We start from the raw sequence: 12321 nt of genomic DNA on the forward strand, positions 1-12321 counted from the left end.
GCTTAAGTAGTTCCAGGTAGGCAGTGTGGCTTTTGTGGCTCATGGTGGGAGACCTATTACTAACAATGATGTGGAGGGGGGTCTTTCCTACAGTTGGTTGGACTTACAGTAACTCTAGGGAGTCATACCATTTAACCAGTCTTGAGGTGTATTTATCTTTAATGAGGATGGCTACACCTCTTCCCTTTGTTCTTCCATGTAAATTTTGTGGTCTGAACATGTGAAAGACCTTGCAGGGCTGGGGTACTCTCTGTGGCCTTGAACCATGTCTCTGTGACTGCACAGACATTGGCATCTTCTAAAGTAAAAAAGTAAGGAGTGCTTCCAGTGAGTGCAGTTTCTGATTTAGACTCCTAGCATTAAGCACCATAAACTTGTGTTGTTTCTGGAGGATAATTTTACATCTGGAATTTTGTTCTTATGAAATTGCATAAAAAAGGCAAAAGGAGGAGGCCAGTACTTTTGCAAGTAACTGAAAGTCAAGAGGTGACAGGTGAAGACCATCTCTGGCAAAGCAGCGTGGTCTATTGACCATATCATCCCAGGCTGACAAATACTGAATCCTCCTGTAATGACACCAGAAGCTAAGCCAATTGAAGTCAATCATTTCTTGTTTGTATTACGGCATCATTCCGGATGAAGGTAGAATAATGCTTAGGGCTAGAGACATACCTGCCTGGGACATATAATCTGAAAGCTCTGTCATGTCCCTCTTCATATAGTCCAATGAAGTACGTCTCAATCATTCATCTCAACATGTATTATGACAGAGTCATAACGGTAATTCTTGCTGAGTGACTTGAGTGCATGCATGATCTGATGGATCCTGGCACCTGACAGGCAGCTGACCTTCTCCTTGTCCATCCTGGTGAGGGGGACATCTGTGTGTATCACTATGTAGTTGCCTATGACCAAGGCATTTGATTTTGAGATGTTTTGTCTTAGGGCCTTATTCGGCAACACACTGATATGTTTGCTTTTGCGTGTAGTAGATTCTCTTGGGACTGTATTGTGTGCAGAGGGTTTGCACTTGCGACGTCTCTGGTCTTTTGGTAAACGTCTAGTGAGTACCTCTGCCTATGTTGGTTTATGTGTTGTGCACTTGGTTTGTGGAAGAGGTGGAGTATGTATGCTGACAACCTGTTTGTTACCTGGTTTGTTTTTATATGAGAGAGAGAGACCATTAACTTCATAGTATAAGATACATCTCTCTGACACATTGAATTTGTATGTTTTAGGAGTAATAGGCTGTCAGCATAAAATACTAAAAACAGTGTGTGCCCATGCAGCCAAAATGGATGCCAAGAAAGAACAAAAGGCCCATGCAGTGTCACCAGAGAACTTTAGGATACAACCACTAAACAGTAGTTTCCAAATAAAGCAGTAATATCCAAACAAAATGTAATTCTGACTTCTATGTCTGGTAATACAAATGTTGGTTTTGACTTAACAAATGACTTGCATTTTATTTGAATATTACTGCTTTATTTGAAAACTACTGTTTTGTGGTTGTATCCTAAGGTTGTCAGTATACCTGAGGCAATTGCTACATTGCCTCAGGATGCCCATGTTAATCTGGCTGGCTGGAGAAATGATGGGAAACTGTCCATCCATTATGTTAGGTGTATTCAGTAGTAAGTAGAGGAGGTGGCGAGAGGGATCTGGTTCTGCTGTAGGACTAGTAAAATCAGCTAATTAATGGGGAGGTTAAGGACTAAAAATCTACATCAATGCCTCAAAAAGTGCAGCTGAGTTGCTTTCTGGGCAGTAGTGCATGACTGTGTTGAGCACTGAGAAACAAAGTGTTTCTGTCTATAACCACAGTACTAAATGCCATTTCACAGTGCACAAACACGGTGCTTAAATAGAAGTGAGGTGCAACAGTTTTAACACAAACTAGACAATGATAGAGCTCAAAACTGAGCCCTATTCCAACAATCCCCAACTCAGAGGGGGCCTGTGATACACACTTCTGCCACAAGGGTGCAGGAAGGCCTTCCAAATGTAGGATGGCTGGATTTAGTGCTCAATTTATGTCAAACAGCCTAGATTCAGCAGATCTGAAAATTTTATGCTAAATTAAACAGAAATGGATATCAAGTGCAGAATAAAATGATCAAAGCAGCAACAACAGCAAGAAATGAAAAAGCAAATCAGTAAAGTACAGCTTTACAAGTGCAAAGCAAGCTTGAAATATACTTGTTTTTCATTGCTCACAGAGGATGCCTTGGATTTAAATTCACTCCAGGTCTCAGGCTAGGTCACCAAACTCACAGCAGCTCTTCCAAACTGAGAGCAAAATCGTGCAGACACGGTGCTTAAATAGAAGTGAGGTACAACAGTTTTAACACAAACTAGCCAATGTTAGAGCCCAAAACTGAGCTGCATTCCACCAATCCCCAACTCAGAGGGGTCCTGTGCTGCAAACTTGGGGAGCATGATACTCCATGATGTGTCTGAAAAGGGCTGAGTACAGTGGTGCAATGACTTATCTGGAACTAGATGCCATGCCCTTACTTATAAGTTGAGCAATATAGAAGGATTTTCTTATTACCTTTAATACATGTTGAACATGACTTCTCTTATTCCTGACTAGTGAATCAACTTTTAGGGGTGTTGTTTGATTACTTAGTTACCTGGGGTGGCTGACTTCCCAAAAGGTACAATGCATTTCTTGACATTGAGTTTTAAACCATGATGTTGGCATCAAGCATTTGTCTGTGTTAGGCTTTCCTGAAGGGTATTCTCATCTTGTGTGTGTGTGTGTGTGTGTGGGGGGGGCTGTTCAGAGGCAGGGTCAAGGGTCATTTTACCAAGGTCTTGGCTTTATCTGTGGCTTTTTGGGAAGGGTTGGATTTTAGAACTATCCTAAAAGTAGCAAATTCATCCTCCATGCACATTTTTACAAAGCACTATAAATCAGATTCCTTCTCCTCTAGGAGAGGCTTTGCCAGAGCCATTCTCCAAGGGTATCTGGGCCCTCACCCTTCCTCTCCCCAGTAAGTGTAAGCTATTGTATCGACTGATGATGAAATTCTATCTGACAATAACCAATATTAATTTTCTATTAACACTAGTAATATTGCTATCTCATTGATTACTTTTGAAAGCTTATCTTAACTATTAATTTAATTAGACTTAAATAAAAATCTTACTAATTAATCAAAATGCCACTTAGTCCATTTAAATAATTTAAAATATATGTAGAACTATGAAGAATTACAATATTTTGGTAACACAATTTCCCTTGTTTAAATTATGTCATTGAGTTAAGTTATACTAGTATTGTTAATATTTTTAAAAAACAGTCTTTAATTAGTTAAATCACTTTTACAGATAACATATCTGCTTAAATGTATTTGTTGCTTAAGTTATTATATATAATGCAAAACTATTTATTTAGTCCCCTATAAGAGTTACATTCACTGATTGATCTGTTTCCTAAATTAATATATGTCATACAAATGTTTTCTTTACTCGCCAATTAGATTTTATAATAACAGATTACATAAACTATTACATTTCATATTGGTTGCAAACCAAGCACATAAATGCATTAAAAACCATATTAGAAGCTGGGATAATGAAGGTATTTGTTTTCACAATATAGAAACATTCTTGCTAGCATAATCAGTTATTAAAGAAATCCTTTAATGGATGGACACTTTTTTTTATAATTCAGCTGAGAAATATTTGCAACAGTAATAGATTTAAATTCAGTGATTTTCAGTTAAATTTAAAAAAATAATGAAATGATTTTGGTTCTGCTCAGTTATGTCCAAAAACAATATTAATTCTCTGACAGAATCAAGATATATTAATAATCTATTAAAAAAAATCAATTCAAATACCTTAATCTATATTGTCATGCTCCATAGTATAGAGAAGCAAAGTCAACATTATGCTTTAGATTATTAATGTTTGATTAGTTGCATTATAAACTGAAAGATCTATTTAGAGAGTATGAATGAGTGAACATTTGCCAGCTTTTCTATGATGGAAGGAAATGATGGCACCATCAGCAAGCTCTGGGAACTACACTGCTGATACCTACAGGAGGGAGAGGTATATTGCATGCAGCAGTGTAGGCTGGAATGATGGCTGTGCTATGTAAAAATCAGCAGGATTGTTAGGTGAGGATGGATATATACTTCTCACTACAGAGCAACTATGACAGATGTCACAACCATGAAGGGGAAGTTAGAAGAGGGGGGGTTAGAATGCCCCGCATGTACGACAGCATAACTATGGTACCTAACTCTTGCCTCTTAGCAGAATGGATAGGTTTTTATCTCCTATACCTACTCAGGGAATTAAGGAGTTAAAGAGATATTTCCTTAGTAGGGGAGCAAATAGGCCTTGTTTTTGCCAAGTGTAGAAATTAATGGGTCTCCAGGGGAGCTGGGAGGGGCTTGTTAGTCTGTGGCCTAAACAATGAATTTATAGAGTCTGAGAGATTATATATATTGCCTTGGAATTTGCAGTCTACATAAATGAGTGTAAACAGTATGACTAGGAGTATAATTGACTACTTTACAAACTTAACCATTTATAAAAAGTTCTAATATGCTGCCTTAGTCTGAAAATCCAACAAACTAAAGTCTCCATAATGAAGACTGGAGAGTACTAAAGCACTTTTTTGACTCTCAAGTTTTCTTTAAAAATTATTATTTTGTTTTATGCAAAATCTTATAGCTATACCAGATGCATACTGGGATTCTATATAAAGAGACCACATCCTGGTTTGGATAGTAAACAAAAGCCTATTATCCTGAAATATTATGTCTGAAACTCTTCATTCTCATTTGGAAATAATTCCTTAGAAATTTATACATATAGTTTTACATTCTTGAAATGATTAGTAAGCTCTCCATCATTTGCAGAATAATTTGTTGGAGATGTAAGTAAACTAACTGAACTGATTAGCAAAATATTGTGTGATTAAATTTGTTTAAATATTTGACATGATATACATTTCTCATAGCCTCTTTGATCAGACATATTTACTTTGTTTAGATCTACTAAATTCTCCAATATCTACTTGCGTTATTGTAGAAAACACATCCTTATTGCAGGTTATTGTAATGACTTCTGTGAAAATTATAACAACAAACTGAAACAATCCATTCCCTTATTCTTCTGCAGAGTTTCTTCAGTTCTTACTTATGTATAAAAAAAGAAAATATTGGTTATAGGAACAGAGAGAATAACAATCTTTGATTTTGGCAAAAAATATAAATTCTTTTAGGAAAAAAATAAAATATATAAATTTTAGGTTGCATCTTAGAACATAAATTGATCTCAAGTAGGATTTAATAATTTTCTTATATTGCTTTATGTTTTTCTTTCATTTTTTTATTTTGGTATATTTTCTTTATCTAACTTTGCTTTTTATCATTTTGTTTAATGCAATAAAATTTAAAATGTTTCTGTATTATAGATTCATGGTATTTAAAATGTTGGCTCTGCAGAATGAAGGGATGTTTTTATCCATTTTGTTTAAATTTAGTAAATCCTTATGGAAAAATGGTAAAAACCTCAATTTTTCAATTCAGAAAATGACAAGTAAAATAAATTTGTAGCAAAATTCCTAATAATAATTATGACTCCTAACTTTAATATCCACTAAGAATAAACAAAATAAACTGTGGCTTTATTTTTACCAGAGCAGTAGGCAACCAACAAAAGTGAAAAAAATGGTATTTTAGTAATGCTGTATTAACAAAGGTATAAATGCTATATGTCAGTTTTCTTTAAGAAAAATTGAAAGGACTCTGAGTCTTAACACTTGTCATCTTGATCAGCTATTATTTTTCAGCTTTCTGTAAATGAGAATCACAACTTAAATCACTCTACAAGAAGATATAATATATTATGTTTTAATACTCGGCACCATAAATATCTACTGCCAATCATTAGCGGACCAGAGTTCCGCTGTGGCGACCCCTTACCGGGAAAAGCCAAAAAGACAAACAAACATTCAACCTACAGCTCGAATTATGTCCCTTTTATTGCTACTTCAATCTTCTTTTTGAAATTCTGTTGTCTTTTGTATTTTTGATGGTGTCAGTAGTTGTATTCCTGTCTTTTTCTAATGTATTGAGCCAACTGAGACTCTTCAGGCCCAGGACTGCTCATTCAGGTACTTGGATCCTTCAATAAATATCAGTGACCATATAAGACTTCCACATTAAACCTTCTCATACATCTTCCTCATTCCTGAATGTCTGACTAATTTCCTTGCATGCTATCGAAACTTTGGGAGCTATGTGGTAACATTTTTAGGTTTCTCTGTCTCCCCCTCAGCGATATGTCATGCATGTGTATGACTTATTTCTCACTTCTTGGCAACCACAGGGTAATAGATGACCTGGGCTGAGACAGCCCATTGTTTTTGTTGCCTACTTTTTTAACAAAAAGAAATCATTTGCAATAATCTGCAAAAACAAGCACACAACTGGTCATCCCAAATAAACTTAAAAGAATGAATTTACAAACAAATCCTGACTAACACATCTTCCTTGAAATCTTACATTGATTTACTATACACTAGTGCAACATGAAAATATAAAACATCTATTTAACAATAACACTTTGCATTCAACACTTCTCTACTGGGACAGGTGCACATTATATTAATAGTCCATTCTAAAAAATAGACATTCATGCTCATCTTTCATTTTAATCCTTATCGAATTTGTCACCTCATCCTATCCTGATCTACCACACCTCTGATGCTAAAAAAGCATGAACTTCAAATTACCTTCAACATCTCAAATAACCTCTCATTTAATTCAGTACATGCATCAGTGTCATGAAAAGATAAAGTATGTTAACATCACCAAGTGGAAATCAGGTCCAGGCTAACATCTTATCTTTCATAAGATCATGACAATTCATGCTTCTCACCCTCTCTGTTACCCATACAGTCATCATAGTTGGCTTTGAAGGCAGTCAGAAAGATATCATTTTGATATGTATTAATTGCTTCCTCCTCATCTTGTTTTATTTTCATGGACAGCAGAAAAGGAATCAGCTCATTGGCACACCTGCTCAATTTCAACATCATATTCATCACCTAGTATCTTCAAAAACTCAGTCAGTTTACTTTTGATCTTATTTTAATTTTCATAAACCTAACTCTAAGAAATGCTCCTGGGCTGTACCAATGATTATCATATTTAAACCATCTCCAGCTTCTTCACTGTCACTTATATTTGAGCCATACAGTGTATAACATTTTATAAGACTCTTACTGTCCTAGAACCCATTACACATATTTCATCCCTTTCTTCATCAAATAATTATGTCAACCAGTCGATTACATCTGCAGACAACTTTATATTGACTTTAACAAACTAAAATAATATTACATACATTTTTAACAAGCACTAATTTCACTGACTAGAGGAGATGACCTTTAGCTTTCTGTACCCACTGCTTTGACTTTTTGCCAGCAGGTGAGTAAGTTCTTGGGTTTGTAAAATTTTTTTTGCTGACTTTTGGAATGAAACAGGCATATAATAGATCTTTTGAGATGCATACAGGTCCCTCCAGTATGTTCTATTTATACCAGTCCTAGTCCTTGGATCTAGTATTCCTGGTGTTGTTTGTCATGAAGATATGCAAGGGATCCATCAGAGGTGGATGTAAGGAATCCTAATATGTTCAGCATAGATTGCCTCTCAGTAACTTGTAGGAGACTAAGTACAAAGAATGGAGCTTAAGGTAATCTGTGTAACACAGGATATTCATTCCCTGGAGTCTCCTGTTGAGGAACCTTTGAAGGCATTCCAACTGTGGCAAGTGCATGATTAGATACATTTTAAAGGGGACACTGTACTCAATGATGGGTCAGATAAAAGCCAAATCAAGTGGTTGCATAACTCTATTGGACATGAATGCCATACACTCGCTTATGAGTTGGGTGACATAGAATTGTTTTCTTACTATTTTGTGTATATGTTGTTTGAAAGCCAGATTACTGTCTACATATGTTCCCAGATCCCTAACTATGGGGTCAATTCTCAGCGCTGTTTTATTGATATGGTAATAGCTTGGATGAATGATTCCCCAAAGAACACTATAATACATATTCTTCCATTGACTTTTAATCTGTGGCTTTTGCACCAGACATTTGTTTAGGTTAGACCCACTTGTAAGATATTGGTGTTGGGGGAATCTATGATATCTTCCAATTTACATTCATCTTTGAACTTGGTGAGCCAAAGGCCTTTGACATTAGACTTGACTTCCAAGAAGTAGATGCCAAACAGTAGCAGGCTCAGAATGGAGCCTTGGGGTACTCTGCAGGTAACTAGTCTTTTTGTGGAGGTGGTCCGACCGATCCTGACTTCTTGAGTCCTATCTGTGAGACAGCAGTCTATCCAGCAAGTTATGTATGAATTTATGTCTAGTTCTGAGAGTTTGTCAACATTTCCTGACTGAGGTATTTTACTGAGGTTGCCAGTGTTTTTGTTGATCATTTTCATGATAATTTGTTGCATGGCTTTGCACATTAGACTTGTCAGACTGGTGAGCCTATAGCTCCTGGTGTCATTTGATTGTCCACCTTGATGAAGAGGAATGAATGGTGTGGCCCTCCATTCTCCTGGCATGTAACCTGTTTTGAGGGTATAGTTGAAGAGTGCCTCAAGTAGTCCTGCAAGATAATGTTTTAGGTTATTTATGAGGTAACTGGGGATATTGTTGGAGCCTACTGAAGCAGTGTTGTGGGCCTCTAGGGCCTGTGTCCTGTTGGTAGTTGAGGGTGCATGTTAGAAGGGATTTCACAGGGGGCAATGAAGATGGAGTGGGGGTGACATTAGAGCTAAATTTATCAACCAATAGGTTTGCTATGTCACCCTGGTCAGTGAAGGTTGTGAGGTTGTGCCACTTACCACCAGTTGTGCACACTGCTGAGTATTACCTTAAAGATTCCTGACTCAGCTGAATAGATCTTAGGATTGTCTTTAGACTGGGAGGCTATCCTGACCTTCAAATGAGCCTTATTGGACTTTATCAGATCTCTTAGTTTTTCATTAAGTTGAATAAGAGAGCTTCTATGAGAATTGTTCTTTCTGATTTTGGCCATGACTTTTTTTTTTTTTGTTAAACAGCACTCTACATGATGTTCGCAGGAGCTGTGGATGGATGGATATATTTTTAAGGTAAGTGTTGCATTAGTGTGGTTTGTTTTTTGTGTTGGGACTGGATTTACTTCTGGTAAGCACACCAGCCTCAATGCAGACATTTATGTGATAGTACAGGGTTTCTATAAATAATTCTGCCTAATCTGGTGTGTTCTTAGGATTTGGGGGACCATGAATTTTGACAAAGTGTTGCTTAACAGGGTGTAGTTTGCTTTAGAATAGTTCCTAACTGTTATGAGTTTAGTAGGGTTTTCTGAGTTGATTTTTATTTTAAGGGCGACAGCTTTGTGGTCCAACTTCCGAATGAGGACATGATATTTGGGGGTGGGGGGGCAATGCTGTCCCATGTTGATGAGTACTAGCTTCAATATATTTGATCCTCTGGTCCAGGGTGTTTGTGTTGATAACATCCAGAAAACATTGTGTGCATTTGTTAGAGGCAGTCTATGTTTCCCTGTCTATACAGGGGTAGCCAAAGTCTCCCATGAATAGTGTATTTGGTTGGATGGTGAGTGCCTCTAATGGGTCTAGGTAAGAGTTATGATCTTCTTGAGTCATAGACGGGAACCTGTAGCTGGCCAGGACATGGTAATTAACCTTGTCTATGGAGACTTGGATGTAGATGAACTCCAGGGCATCATGCTATTTAACCAACCTAGAGTTATATTTGCTGCTAAAGTAGATCAAAACACCTCTACCATTAGCCTCTGTCTGTGCTGCTGGTGGTGTAATTGTGTTGAAGGCACTGTAGCCTTCCAGTGTTAAAGCACTTTTTGCAGCTTTAGGTCAAGTCTCAGTAACAGCACAGATGACTAAATTCTCCAGAGTAAGGACAGCTTATGGGGTGTGGAATTTCTTGTTTAGTCTCTTAGCACTGAGAAGTAACAACTTCAGGTTGCTCTGATTTTTTTCTGTGTTGGTAGCTTTTTCATTTTGACAATACCTAAAAGGCTTTAAGGGGCTAGATAAAGTTTTATCTTCTTCTGAAGAAGAAAAAGAAGAACAGTTTTATCTAATATCCAAAAATCTGGGGCAAGTACAGACAAAGTGGTTTGTTAACTATGTCTTCACAAGCAGATAGATACTATATTCCCCTGGAGTGATAGTAGAAACTAAGATAATGATTAAAATCAATAATTTTCTGTTCATACTGTGGCAACATCCTTGGTGAAGGTAGAATGCTGCTTAATGCAAGGCACATACCTGTCTGTGGCACATTTTCAGAGAGCGCCATAATGTCTCTTTTCATATAGTCTAGTGAGGTACACCTAAAGTCATTTACACCCACATGGACTATGATAGAATCATATTGGTACCTGTGGTGCTGTGACTTGAGGGCATGCATGATATTGTGGATCCTAGCTCCAGGTAGTCAACTAATCTTTATCTCCTCCTTGACAGCCTGGTGAGAGGAGCATCTGTGCATCACACAATAGAATTCTCTACAAGAGTACTAAACAAAGTGTTTGCTTGCCTTATGGGATTTGTTTTTGGGGAATCATTAGGTACATGCTTATGTGTGATTTTAGGCATTACTTTTGGTGTGTGCTTTAGTGGTTGCCAAGGATAGGTGTTGCCAACTGATGGCTTAGGAGTTCTTTGAGTTAGGGTGTGGTCAGGTGCCTCTGCGTAAGAAGGTCTATGTGTGTGGTGAGCAGTATGGGTTAGCATCCATCACTAATGTGTTGCGAGGGGCTGGAGCATGAAAATGTGCATTTGTAAGCGTACTTATCTTGTTGTTTAAATTGGGAACAGGACATTTTGACCCCAGAAGTTTTGACCCCTGCATTAACACATTACATATCTAGATCTGTAATATGCCTTTATAACAGTTTATAACACTCAGCAAGAATAGCAAAACCATATGACAATCATACACAATTGCGCAGAAAATTACCCGTCATAAGACAGAACAAAATATTATTCACTCACAATTTCCACAGTTTCTTAATGGGCTAACTTTAATATGTATATCCACAAATTTGCCCCAGAGTTCCACCTTTGTCCCTCATTGACAGGGGTGACAGGTGCTGACTGAGGTTTCTTTTTTGGGGATAATCTCTTGGCTAGGCTTGTAAGGGCCCTAGGACCATTAGCCTAGTAACCTCCTATGATCCTATGATTTTATATATATATATATATATATATATATATATATATATATATATATATATATATATATATATTTAAAACATTTGCATTTGATCTACATAAAATCATCATCATTTTTCGGTTTTTCCCGTTAGGGGTCGCCACAGTGGATCATCTCTTTCCATTTCTTCCTATCCTCTGCATCTTGCTCTGTCACACCAACCACCTGCATGTCCTCTCTCACCACGTCCATAAACCTTATCATAGGCCTTCCTCTTTTCCTCTTACCTGGCAGCTCCATCCTTAGCATCTTTTTCCCAATATACCTATCATCTCTCCTCAGCACATGTCCAAACCAACACAATCTCGTCTCTGTTGTGTTGTCTCCAAACTGTCCAACATGAGCTGACCCTCTAATATACTGATTCCTAATCCTATCCATCCTAGTCACATGGAGTGCAAATCTTAACATCTTTAACTCTGCCACATCCAGCTCTGACTCCTGCCTTTTTGTCAATGCCACTGTCTCCAACCCATATAACATAGCTGGTCTCACTACCCTCTTGCAGACCTTCCCTTTCACTCTTACTGGTACCCGTCTGTCACAAATCACTCCTGACACTCTTCTCCACCCATTCCACCCTGCCTGTACTCTCTTCTTCACCTCTCTTCCACATTCACCATTACTCTGAACTGTTGATCCCAAGTACTTAAACTCGTCCACCTTTACCAACTCTACTCCCTGCATCCTCAACATTCCTCTACCCTCCCTCTCATTTACACACATATATTCTGTCTTAGCCCTGCTGACTCTCATTCCTCTGCTCTCTAGAGCATATCTCCACCTCTCCAGAGTCTCCTCAACCTGATTCCTACTCTCACTACTGATCACAATGTCATCAGCAAACATCATAGTCCATGGGGACTCCTGTCTGAGCTCATCTGTCAACCTGTCCATCACCACTGCAAATAAGAAAGGACTCAGAGCTGATCCTTGATGTAATCCCACCTCCACCTTAAACGGATCTGTCACTCCCACTGCAGTCCTCAACACTGTCACACTACCCTCGTACATATC

At 37.7% G+C, this 12321-nt stretch overlaps 1 protein-coding gene across 1 annotated transcript in view; it reads right to left on the reverse strand.

Moving 5' to 3' along the window:
* Positions 1 to 12321, reverse strand: part of LOC122812080 (gamma-aminobutyric acid type B receptor subunit 1-like) — a 4315174-nt gene that overhangs the window by 701932 nt on the left and 3600921 nt on the right. The window lies entirely within an intron of this gene.

The sequence above is a fragment of the Protopterus annectens genome, chromosome 9.part0, assembly GCF_019279795.1.
Source record: "Protopterus annectens isolate FY-2018-M chromosome 9.part0, PAN1.0, whole genome shotgun sequence".
In the NCBI taxonomy this organism is placed as follows: Eukaryota; Metazoa; Chordata; order Ceratodontiformes; family Protopteridae; genus Protopterus; species Protopterus annectens.